Genomic DNA, 13,031 nt, shown 5'->3' with positions numbered 1-13,031 from the left:
ATCCCATTCTCGGACCGACAGCAAACATTCCGTGACTGGGCCTCGTTCTTCAGGAATGCTTGTACGAGGCGGAGGAGAGACGCGAGTGGAGGTCTGGGAGCGGCGGGAGATTGCTGGCACGGCAGCAGTTGACCCCCCCCCCCCCCCCCCCGTATCTTAGTTTGTTCTGTTTGTCCACTTTCTTTCCAATGTTCCTGAGAATTTTTTATTTTTTTTATCTAATAAAGGACTATTGCCATAAAACACACAAACCACACAATTCAATCTTCAAAGTCTTTGGATACTCATCACGCATCTCTAGAAAAGGTCGACTCACTTTTCAGAGCACCACAAACGGATCAAAGAAGTGCTGCCACGCAGACGTGGGCGGAGGCCGGACCGCGTGCTCTCCGCGGTCTGCCTGGCGGCCCCTAACACGCTGGGCAGACGAGCCACACGGGGAGAGCCCCGCACTGTCCATCAACAGCGTCATTATCCTTTGTTGTTGCCAGACTCGCCCAAGTCAGGCGCTGAAAGTTCGGGTTAAAGTGCACTCGGCGGATTGCGCGCACCCTACTCTCCCATCTCCGTAATCCTCAAATTAATTCCCTTTTATAGAGTCAATGCACGGTGAAGGATATTTTCGTATCGATTACAAAGCCACATGTTGTGCTCGAACATTTGCCACGGTAACGACCTCTAGACAGGAATTACTTCTTTTTTTCTGTCTCTCTCTCTCCCCGGCAAAGTGAGTCAGCAGAGAGATGGGTTTCAGGAATGGCGATTTTCCCAAGAAAATGAAAGACAGAGAACAATGAAGCAGGGCCTGCAGACACACGAGAGGCTTTGCTGTCGTGACATTTGAAAACAAACCATTAAAGCCCTAATCTCGCTTGCGTTCGAGCGCGAGCCTGCTGTGACTCGGCCCCGGTGAACGGATAGGGTAAAAGAACACCAGTCCATCATGTCTAGCTACTTCTGGACGCCACAACTGCCTTAGAAATTCCACCTTCTCAATCAAAGAACTCCCTTCATGGGTTTGTCTCTCGTTTAACCGATTTGTTTGGACGACCATCTTATAAGTTTACCCCACTGCGTTGCAATATAAACACTTCTGAGACTTTGTAATGCACTGTAAATAGACACGGTCGACCTAATAACCACAAAGAAAAATCTCCTCCCAAACGCGCAGTCTCCGAAGGCCACCCACAAATATGTCTTTCATAATACATTTTCCATCTTTGCTGATAAGCTCACGGCCAAGGCAAATACGAGCAGGCTTCCTCTCCAGCACCGAGCCTGCAGTGTAAACAGTGCAAACGTGTGCACCGTTGACGGCCCACAGCTCCAGTCTGACGGCGTTTTCTGAGATCAGTGCCCTCTGTCTCCTAACGCCACTGACGCCGCGTGACGGTAATGACGCCTCGTGTCCGTGTTCTGGTCCCTGGTGGATTCATCGCATAGTGCGGCCTCCCCTCCTTCCTGTCGCTGCTCAACGCGACGATGGCTTGACCTGGGATGAGCTCTTCCACACCTGCCATGGTTTGGCTGAACGGGGAACTGCCCCTGCCACTCCGGGTCTTATGGGTAGACTCCTCAAGTCAGTGTTTTGAGAGGCAGGCGCAGTCCGGCCTATTGAGGCAGCGCGGGCACACGGTCACGGAACGGAAGTGGTGTCTGCCGTCGCCGGTCTCACGCTTCATCCCCTCTGAGCAATGTTCTTTACTCACACATGGGCTTAGATCTTTTTTTAAAACAGCAGTGTATGAGCACTGTCTTGGTATTGGTAGAGTTCTCATGCACAGCAACTCTTTGGTTGGCAGGCGGTGGGGTTGGGGGGCAACCGCATCCATGGTGAAGGTGTGCGCATGGCACAGAGCGCAGGCAGGGAAGTAGGAGGATCAGTCCGTGTGCAGTAAACACCCCGAGGAGTTCCAGCCAAGCCATCCATCACAGAAACACAGATTTAAACTAGTCCTTTTATGAAAAAACACCACAATACTAACACCACAATACTGAATTCATGTTATATAAACATTAATTGTTGAGTCATCGCTGGTTGTTTGCGGTATGTATGCTTGTATATAAATACACCCAACATTTAATACTTAATGTCAGAGGAATTTCTATTAGTAAGCTCTTCCACTGAGATAAGATCAGCTGATGTCATCTGAAAAGAAATCCTTACCAAGCTTACAAGCACTGGGCTCACACTAGAGAAAGGAGTTGCTTTACTGGCTAACTTTACTACTAAATCAGTGCATGCAAACATTTCTGTGGGATTTTGCCTGGGCTTAACCTGGATGTGGCATATCCACACAAATGAAGCTGTAGGAATGCAAACAGCGGTACACATCATTACTGCTCACCGTAATCTGTTCAGGTAGGTGAGTTGCTGGGTTATAAAGATGCATGTCACTTCGGTCGACCTTAGCCACACAAAGTGCTCTTTCAGCCTCGGCCAAGTCCATACTGTGGAGTTGAGCAGCTGCCGCACATTTCCGGGTCTAACCCTCACCCGCCATTCACACCGCCTGGACCAAACACACTTTGGGATGCATGAAACTCAATCTTTCCCCCATCAGCTTCTGGTACGCCTGAAGACAGGCCTCTCAAACCAATTCTAACCTGCGCACCGACGACTGCGTGGCAGCACGCGATACATGCACGTCGCTGACGAGTCGTCCAGCAGTTCACCTGAAGCGATCGGAGCTCGGAGAAGCAATCGGGTGGAATTGATGGTTAGGGGGCGACGACGCGGTGCTCGAGTGTGCTGCTGTCGGCCAAACTCAAACAGCGGCTTGAAAAAAACGCAAGCTGGGTGAATATAAAGTGATGCCGCGCAAAGCGTGCTTGTGATGCAAGCCATGCGCACCCGAAGACGGCTTGCAGAAACAGCTCGCCCACCCTAGACCCACCGGAGTAGCAGAAACTCCCTCACATACACTGAACGGGCTACATGGACTATATATTATACGATAAACATGGAGTGTTTATAAGCCGGGCCGCACGGGGAGGATGGCTTCTCTTGCCACTTTTGGTCCTCCCAAGATTTCTTCCTTAATCCGTCAGGTAGTTTTCCCATGCTTGCCCATTAAGGATCTGGAGCCAAATGTTTGTAAAGATGCTTTGTAATGGCTGTATAAAGTGCTGTACAAATAAATTTGAATTTGACTTTGATGGAATTAGCCAGAGTGACATTCAGGAAGTTCTGGAACCCTAATGGCTTTGCCTTCTGTCTCGTGCAGCTAGGTAAACTCATTCATAAATGTGAAAATGCTCTTAGAGATCTAAAAGGAATGAAATGAGTTATAAAATGAAAAAGCGATAAATAAATAAATAAATGTTTTTAAAAATTGCAATATTTTTGCATAATCTCAGAACCGTGGCATTAGATCGCATACCGCATTTCATATTTCACACATTGCAAGTTTACAACAAAGATTATTAACCACTTTATTAGAAGAACAAAGTGCATGAGAATTCGACGAGTGTAGCAAAGCCGAGATGATCTTATCTACACATCCCGAGGTTTCCCTTTACATCGCTGCAGTAGCTTCACTGCTGTTAGCATGTTAGCATTGTCCGTTTGCCCAGTCACACACTATCGGTAAATTGTTGGCAGTCATGATGCCTTGCGAGATACAAGCAATTATTCAGGAGCAGCAGGGAAATGGGTCAAACAGCGTGCATGCTGGGAAGTTATCTTCTCTGATGAGACGCATGCAACATACGCATATTTTAAGAACAGAGTGTTCCCATCAGGAACAAACACTATACGCATCTTCTAAGAGTAGAACTACTTGTATGTTGTAAGTAAACAGCTTAAGGCATTAGGTCACATCTCAGCCAGGCTTCCTGTTCCCCTGATCCTTACACTCCCAGTTGTGACGAAGCACGACGCACTCTGCACTTAATCAGTGTGTTAAATCAGGGTAAACACTGAACCCTGCAGTGCTGGGGTCCTCTTGGACCCAACACCAGTACTTGTGTTTAAAGACAACACAAACAATACCGCTCCATTTGCTACCTATTACACCCATGATCCAAAAGTAGCCATAAGTAACACCTGCTATTTACAAACTATAATTACAGTAGGCCTTAAAGTGCTCTTGTGATGGGCTGACAGTTTTTGGACCTAGGTGACACCTTGTCAAACGCTGCTCATCAGCAACAGAAGTGTGTCTAGAGGCCACAGGCTCTGGGTTCATATCTTGCCATTTATTTAAGGCTCAAGTGTACAGGCCAGGCCCGATCGGAGTGAGCCTGGCACCATAGACAACTGCATCGCTGAGGTCATCACGGCAGCGGAAAGCCCCTCGGTGGATTTTCGCCCCAGCTCTTGTTAATGCGCTGCCTGCAAATGAAGGCACGCTAATCAGAGTATTTTGAGATCAAAGCGCGTGAGAGAGGCTTTTCGTACATAGCTGAACGAATGCGAAAGGCTTTAGTGCTCGCGCGCCGCCGTCATCGGGAAACAAGCCAGGCGCTGCCCACGCGAGCTGAAGACGTGGCTTGCGGAACCGTCACCGCCGACTACAACTAACCACACGTGACCTAAAGACGTGCATAGCTGAATAGTAACTCCGGGATCCAAAGCCGAGCTCTAGGTGGTAACTCGCGCGCCTTTCTCCCCTGCAAGATAAAGACTCGCAGTGTCCTCCGAGGCCAGCGCTGCACACGTGCTACTAGCATCACCGTCTTCTTTTCCATTTCAAAACACAGCGCACAGCTCATTGAAAAACATCAATTACGCACAGCTGAGAGAGATGCACCATGCCCTTTTATCTGAAACCTTCTTAGATTCCCTAGCCCTCATCATCTTCAAAACACAGAATTTATGAAATAACAGTTATTAGACTATAGCTTTTCAACAGGCAGGAATGTCACATTGTTAATGTTGTCAGTCAACACCATGTAACACAATCCTGTTTGATCTTCCATCGGTGGTGTTTGTAAATGTGTTTTCTTTTGATGATCCGGTCCCCATACCTCACGCGCCGCACGTCGGGACTTGAAGCTCTTTTGCCTGGATGAAAACGCCTCAGTGAAATGTTGCCATCTTTCACAGAGACGCACGTGAGAGAAAGGAATGGCGGCGCGGCGCGTGTGACAAAAGCGTTTGCACGACGCGCGGATGGGCAGCAGAAACCCGAATTCTGTTCCCAACCAACCGAACTCTTGACACTTGACTCTTTCGTTCTGCCTTTTGGCCGCGCTGGCTGACTTAGTGGAAAGGGATTATGCAAACCAGTGAGCATCGTTAAAGTCATCAGTATGACGTCTTTGGTCGTGTGGATTCCCAAAGCTCTTTCAAGCATAATGAAACCCCAGTTTAAAAACCATACACTTTATTCTCGAGATGAAATATTCACATTACGCATAACCCCCCCCCCCCGACTATATGAACTTCTAACACTGCACCGATAAACAGAAAATGTAGTGTTTATAATTTGTTTGAGGATCAGGCCTGTAGTGAGAGTGCAACGCAGGGCACCCCCACGATGGCGCTCAGACCCACATAACCCAGCCAGCTCCACAGCAAAAGGGGCCGCTAGAGATCACGGGATGCCAGAAATTGCACAATAAAAATCATTTAAAAATTAAGTTAAGAAATGCCCCTGCGTGTGTGTTCAGTGTCATGTAGTTACAGTCCTTTTGCTTCCTGTCTCCACGTGGTGAGACAGTGAGGTGGCCCCTACGATGTGTGTCCAGTCACAAAGCTGCTACAGCTCTACTGAACTTAAGTTCTGTACAATAAACACAGAAGTAAAGAGGTCAGTTAACTGTAAATGCTTCATGGACCGGACGCACATGTAGAATGCCAGTACAGGCGGGCACACCTTGCTTCCGACATCGCTCCGACTCCAAAAATACCTCGTGCCCAGGCTGCGTCCCGCGCGCCGCCCCCGTCCTCCTCGCGGGTGGAGCATTTTCCACGGCCTGCTTTGGAACGCCATCGGCGCGAGACCCGGGAACAACCCAGCTTTCGGGAAAAACAACATTGACGCCGCAGCCCGGGGGATGTCCTGCATCGAGAGTTTCTTTTGCACCACACAGTTGCACATAGCCCAACTCGCATGCAGCATACGAGAGCCCGCGAGCTTATGCGTGCGTCTAAGGGCAAGTGCTATTCGATCCGGCTTTAAAGGCGCGAGCTCGTGGTTTCCGTGCCGGCGTCTGAAGGGCGTTGTTGGAGGAGCAGATTTATCAGTGGCAGACGGGGCCGCGCCAACTTTCCCACCTGAACTTGCTTTTAGTGTTTTGTGTTTGTTTTTTTGCAGAGCAATGCGACGCAGGTGCTCCGTCCGAGCAGGAAAAAAAAAGGACATTTAGTTTCTCACTGTCTGATGAAGACCTTGTGGATAAATATAATGTTTGGGGGGTTGTAAGGACTTTATCGGTGTGATGGATAAAAACGTATGATTTTTTAAAAATCAGAACAGGTGTGGTTATCCGTCAGAGAAGTAATATTTGAGGCAAGTGTAATCATTGTTAGCTTCAAAAGGGCGCCCTCTAGTGGTGGTAGGCGTGTATTCTACCGCCTGCTTATCTACGGGTGTTATAATGGGCACAAGGTAATAATCACTGTCTTCGTTATTGAGTGAATTTAAAAACGTTTGGGCACACAGAAACTAACTACGGTGAGCACATGTCCTCTTTTTAGAACATAAAATGCGACCGGCCGGTATTTCTACCATGCCCAAAGCCTCCTGGATTTGGGTTTAACTTCATTCTTTATAGGTTCCGCGTTCTCGCATGCAAAAATTGCTGGATCACCTTCACGCCCATAAATGTGAAGTAGCCAGAGTTTGCGTGGAAGTCGGTGTTACACTCGATTCTAAATGATTTACATTCATACACACATAATATATATGGAGACGAACAAGATTATATGGCGCATACTTTGAGGGCAATTGTTATTAGATCATATGAGTAATAAATATGTGTTATGTGAGTTGTATATGGAGTTATGTACACGTGCTATACAAACTGTTGTGTTCAATCAGGAGCCAGTGGGTGAGATTCACAAATTGAGGGTAACAGCTGAGGGAGGCAAGTTGCCCCACCCTGCCCTGCCTCACGCTGCCCCGCCCCACCCCGCCCCACGCTGCACTGTGGTGTAGGCAGAATGGGAGCAGATGTGCTGTGAAGATCACTTGGTGAAGTCCCTGCAGGCCAAAGGCTGGGCTCCAAGGTTGAAAAAAGGACAGAGTGCTGCCTAGAAGGGATGGTGTGGTGAAAGAGAAGAAGAAAAGCGCAGTGTGCGCGGTCACCTCAGAGGGATGCAATTATAACATACTTGTTGTTTCATGTCACTGTAAAAGGATTCTTCACACTCGCTCCCTGAAATATCCTCCTGTTCCTTTAAGGCAAGGATATGTAATGCTACTTTTTAAGAAAACCCTAAAACTGATTTTTGATTGACTTAAGAGGTGATTCATGTCACACATTTGTATAAGTACTCTAAAAGCTGAATATTTCTAATGAAATACTACACTGGTCTCTCTGTCATCTCCAAACAGCACATTTACGTTTAATGCACTTGGCAAACACTCTTTTCCAGAACAACTTATCACTTTCATGTTAAAGGTAGGCTAGTGTCCTTTTAGGAGTTTCGCCCGGGCACTCTCATTGCTAAAGCATAGCCCAGAGAGGGGTTGAACGCCAGTAGCCCAGAGAGGCAGCGTTGTTACCACTACACTCCAGGCCCAGGAAGCCTGCCCTGATGATTACACAGAATACACTTCAAAGCAGGGGTGAGCACCATCTTGCAGTGTTGTGTATGTCGTGTGCATTAACTGTACAAAAGGCCTTGAGCTCTGTGTGTGTGTGTGTGTGTGTGTGTGTGTGTGTGTGTGTGTGTGTGTGTGTGTGTGTGTGTGTGTGTGTGTGTGTGTGTGTGTGTGTGTGTGTGTGTGTGTGTGTGGGGGGGGGGCAACCTCAAGCTCAGTGCTAACTCACAAACAATCCATTCTTTCCTTGCCGAAGCCGCTGCTTCAGTACTTCAGACGTGCAGGAGACAGAGCAATAGGGAGCAGCGTGAACGACTGCTCAGGATCAACAGTCCAAGGCTTTAGTCTTCTGCCTTTAATGCTAGATGAAAAAAAAACAACAGGTTTTTGGCTCTAACGCCTAGGCATTGCAGTACCTAGTGTGGTCCGCTTTATGGCATGTTCATCTGTTTCTCACAAATGACAAGCATATGCCACAATTTTTAGAAGTCTGCACCAAACAGATTAATTTAGTGGTAGGTTTAATATGAATGGCTGTTTTTTTTTCCCTAAATAAAGGCATCTTTCTGTCCTGTATTTTATTACAGTGCAGGAGACTCAATGGTTGAGATTCCAAATAACCTTTCTCATTCTGACAAAAATAGGAATGAGAATTTGGAGCCCTCTATTCAGTATCACCTAGATCTGCGTTTTTGCACCATTTATTTTATGATGTGTCAAACTCTGAACACTTTTATCTGTGAACCACTAACCAGTGAACCAATTCAAGAATTCATTCAGGTTTAAGATTCGAAAAAGAAGATTTTTCATGCTCAGACAACAAAAGGCAGAGCTAAATGAAAGTTTCTGATATAGGCTCTTAGAGGGGCTCTCAGACACGGGCGGACCCCATTATTTAGTGTAATCTCTGTGGTATAACATTAGGTATGTTAGGAAAGTCAGCCAGGTGATTAGCTTTTGGAAAAAGATGCCGTGATGCATACTTTTATCAGTCTGTGATTTGTCATGCATAATAAATGCGTTTCCAAAGTGGCTGTTATTCTTTCCTTCTACTGGGAGGTTTTTGTTTCTAAATGGAACATTATACTCACTGCTGTGTGGTTGGGATCAGCACAGTCTTACTGACCAGCGCTGTAGTGAGTCATTTAATCACTGTTTACCACAACATGTTTTATTTCCTCCACTTTGTCTGCATAATTCCATTTCTGTTTCTGAACACCATCCTCTCACACAGTCATCCGAAGCCGTAACGTAGAGTTTGCCTTGCGGATTAAATAATAATGAGGACATCATAAACCGTACGGCGGACCTGGCCTGTAGTGTCAGAATTACCCTATCCTTGCGTGCCGGGAAGGTAAACCATGGAGTAAAGGGAGCCCAGGTATCTTGTTCTGGTGGAGTTTGGTGGAGCATCTCTGGTGCTGTGTGATCAAGGAACTATGTCTAGGACAGTCCTGATTGGTTGAGGGACATCACACAGCAGTGCAGCATCCTCTGCGGGCCCTGGTCCAAGCACTTCTCTCCCTGGCCTGATACTCAGACGAGGTGCTGCTGTTGCCCAGGGACGCATATCACTGAATTAATTCCTGTGCAAAGTGGATTGCAATTGCAATAATTGCAATTGATGCATACAGTTCTGCCAGCATAGAGCTGAAAGCTTGTGTCTGTCAACTTTGCATTTGTATCATGATTAAGAAACCATCGCTACGTATGTACCTCTACTGCAGGCTATAGATTTAGAGAGGAAACTCATCCCTGCTGCCTCTGTATAGAAGAAACGCAAAGGACATGATCTTGCTAGTCTGTTGATGGCCTTGGAGTTAGTGAGTGCTTGGTAACATTATAAATCCATTCAAAATTTTTGGATTTGGATTGGCAAAACTGGCATCATATAATAGATCTGGGTCTTTCTCAACATCAGATGACTCAGGGCTGGCATTAGGCGACACATGCTGTTTGTCAGCTAAAATAAAGATCTGTCCCCTATACCAGCCCCACTCTGAGCCCAGCATGGATTCTGTTTGTTTCCAGAGTCCTGTGTCCTGTGTCCTGTTTCCAGAGTCCTGTGTCCTGTGTCCCGTTTCCAGAGTCCTGTGTCCTGTGGCTGAAGACCAGGTGTGGCTGGCAGCCTGCCTGGGCAGTGAACCAGACAGAGAGAGATGAAGGTACCCGAGGAGTGAAGACACGGTAGCTCTACTATCATACTGCGTTTCCCGTAAATCTGGCAACCCTTTCATTTATAGATTATATGCTCTATAGTGTCAAGAATAGTATTATACAAGAAATTACTTTATTTGCATCACTTGCGGGCGTGTAGGTGTCTGGGCATCTTGAATGTTACTAGTCCCAGCCCTAGAACAGCCTCTGGCTAGCAGGGGAGGAGGATTTGGGTGTGTGTGTGTGTGTGTGTGTTTGTGCGTGTGTGTGTGAATTTGTGAACACAGCGGCACGTGCTGCACAGGTCTCCAAAAGAAGTGTCATTTTGATATGTATCATATCTCATATATCAAAATGACACTTCTTTTGGAAGCCCTTGTCATGTAATTTTCTTGTCAATCAGTGGCATGGTGCAAAATTCTGGGGCTTCACCAAAAGAGGCAGGGTGGATGGCTTTAGGGTGGAGGGACTTAGTGTGGAAGGATTTAGGGTGGGGGCCCTTTTTAAAAATGATTATTTTTTTAAATTTACCATTCCCTCTAGGGGAGGTCCCAGCTTGAGGCCTCTGCCCCAGTACTGTCAACCATGAACAAGTCCTGCGTGGAGCAGTAGACCTGTTACTCTGAGACTAGACACGCTGGTATGAACTTCTGAAAGTTCTGGTAGACAAACCCGTGTCTCTATCAACCCTGCTTTCCAAACAAGTAGCATAATGGCTGTAGAATGCTGCTTAAGGAATTATGTAGATTTTTAAGAGAAATTTAAGAGAACCCCACCTGTGCCAACACCATTTCCTTGGCGACCTGGCATGTAAACACAGGGACCAAATGCTCTGCTGACTACAACGTCAGTAGACCGAAACCATGTCGACCACTCGACCACCCCCAGCTATAGTTCTGACAACTTCACTGCTCTGTCTTCAGTGATCGCAGATCAGTTTCCCCTGTTACCTCTAACACATGTGACTGCAGCTGAACCTGGTCCTGGATCAGTGTCTGTGACAGCACTGCACTAGAGCTTTGGCACTCAGATAGATGTGTGCGGAGGGCGGAAAGCAGAGCAAAATGAGTGAGGCAGCGTTAGCATGCCTTCTCCCCTTGGGTAAATTCCTCCCCACAAACAGCCACTGCCTCCTGCCTCGGTTATGCCTCAAACACACAGCCCTGTAAGACCCAGCGGCACAGGGTGACATCTACTGGCGTTCAGACCTCGCTTGGGAAACCCCAAGCCACAAACACACATGATCAAAGCAGTTGGGTCCTGAAACATGCGTGCAGCATGATCGGATCTGTCTTTTATTCCAGGCACGGTTGCTGGCATTTTTTCCTTGTTGCGTTCTTCTTTTCAACATTTTCTTTCCTTCCTTTATGTTTTCCACTGTATGGCATTTTTGAAGTGTGTGTGTACCTTCATAACTACGACCATAATGCTCAATTAAAATGCATCAGTGCACAGGATTAGCTGTAGAAATGATATCTCATTAATTTTAATGAATGATAGCTGGAACACAGAGATCTTAATGGAAATAGATGCATCACCATTTGCATGAACACTCTGGAACATAACCGTAGTCCTTTTCCTATGACGAGATCAACATGGAATATTAATATATACACAGTGAAATTATTTTTCTGAAAGTGTAAGGTATGACCTATGTTGATTAGGTCAGAAGGACTGTATTTAATTAGAAGCACGTCAAAAAATGCACGGCTAGGTCTCCTGAATAAGGAGGTGTTCACGACATTATGTGTGCTAAAAAGACATCTACCACTTCATCCATGCTTCTGACATTTCACAAGTGAACTACTTCCTGGAATTGGGCTGGGAGGCTGCACCTCACGTCCTGATGGCTTCCTGTTATAACTAATTATGGACTGGAAAACCAAACTAGATGGCAAATACAGCCACTGCTGATAAATACCATTCCCGAATCTGTCTCATTTGGGATTCGGAACATTTAGCCTGAGCATCTGACCTGCTGAAGAGTATCTGGGAGGCCTGAGTGAGGCTGGGAGCTCTTCTGGCGTTGAGCTGGTGCGTGTGGGGTCGAGGCTGTTTTTACTCGCGCTGAGATGGAAAATGTGAGCACCTCCGGAGCGTTTGATGGGCCAGTGTTCAGACAGGTTACACCAGTGGATTGCGCAAGCAGGCATTCTTTGCACGAGCGCAGCGCAGCCGTTAATAACGTGCCTGCTTCCTAACCTCATCGGAAGAGCGGAAATGTCACGCTCCTCTGCTGAAGTAACAGTCAGTGGCAGCTCTATTGCAGCAATTCATTATAATTCGCTTAAATCTTGCCCCGAATTGTCTCATGGATCATTTTTTATTGAGGCTTTGATCAGGAGCAGATGAAATCGGGAGGAAGTGTCATGGAGAGGTTAGCAGATGTCTGTGTGTTATGAGGTTTTAGGTTTCAGGTTTGCTAATTTGTTGTCAGATGAAGCCTCTATTGGGTCAAGCCTTCTCAAACCAGTTGTTATAATGGTTTGTGATTTGGGGCGAGAGTAACACTATAATGGACTTGATTGGGTCTGGATTCTCACAGGCTGCCTCTCCCTAATTGCATACCTTAGGTCATGGGTGTCCAGTCAGTTACTCTCAGTCTTGAAACACTCGCTTGTGTGTTCCCGCTTGGCTGGAATGCCACCCTGCGGACTCTGGTCGTGTGCGGAAGAGCTCGGTCACCCCCGTAGTCTCTGCACCTCCCAGGTACAAAGGTTAGCATGCGATTCCGACCGAAGCGCTCGAGAGCGGCCTATGGCATCGTGTCTTCTCTCATGCTGCGCGACGTCAGCGAGCACCTTCACAACAAACAGGTGCATCACAGCCACCGCTCTAACCGGCTGGGCGGGGGCATGGATAGAAGGAGAAATCGACACTGAAATGCAAGCGGAGTCGGTGACCTAATAAAACGCCGGCGTTTTACGCTTTGACTTTAAAGCCGATCTGTAGAGCGTGAGGGGCGGGGGGGTCAAGTCGAGGGACCTGCTGCCCTGCTCCGGGAAGCGTTTGAAGTCGACCGTCGGCAGCCGACGGCTGATGAAAGGCTTGTCGACCCGACCTGTACCGCCGTACGCAGGTAACGATCGTCTGCCACTTTTATCTTCGAGTTCAAATTCGTGATCAAACGCATGGCAGAACACCGAGGCGGACAGCATA

This window comes from Electrophorus electricus, chromosome 20, assembly GCF_013358815.1.
Source record: "Electrophorus electricus isolate fEleEle1 chromosome 20, fEleEle1.pri, whole genome shotgun sequence".
Taxonomy (NCBI): domain Eukaryota; kingdom Metazoa; phylum Chordata; class Actinopteri; order Gymnotiformes; family Gymnotidae; genus Electrophorus; species Electrophorus electricus.
This window is presented reverse-complemented; position numbering follows the sequence as displayed.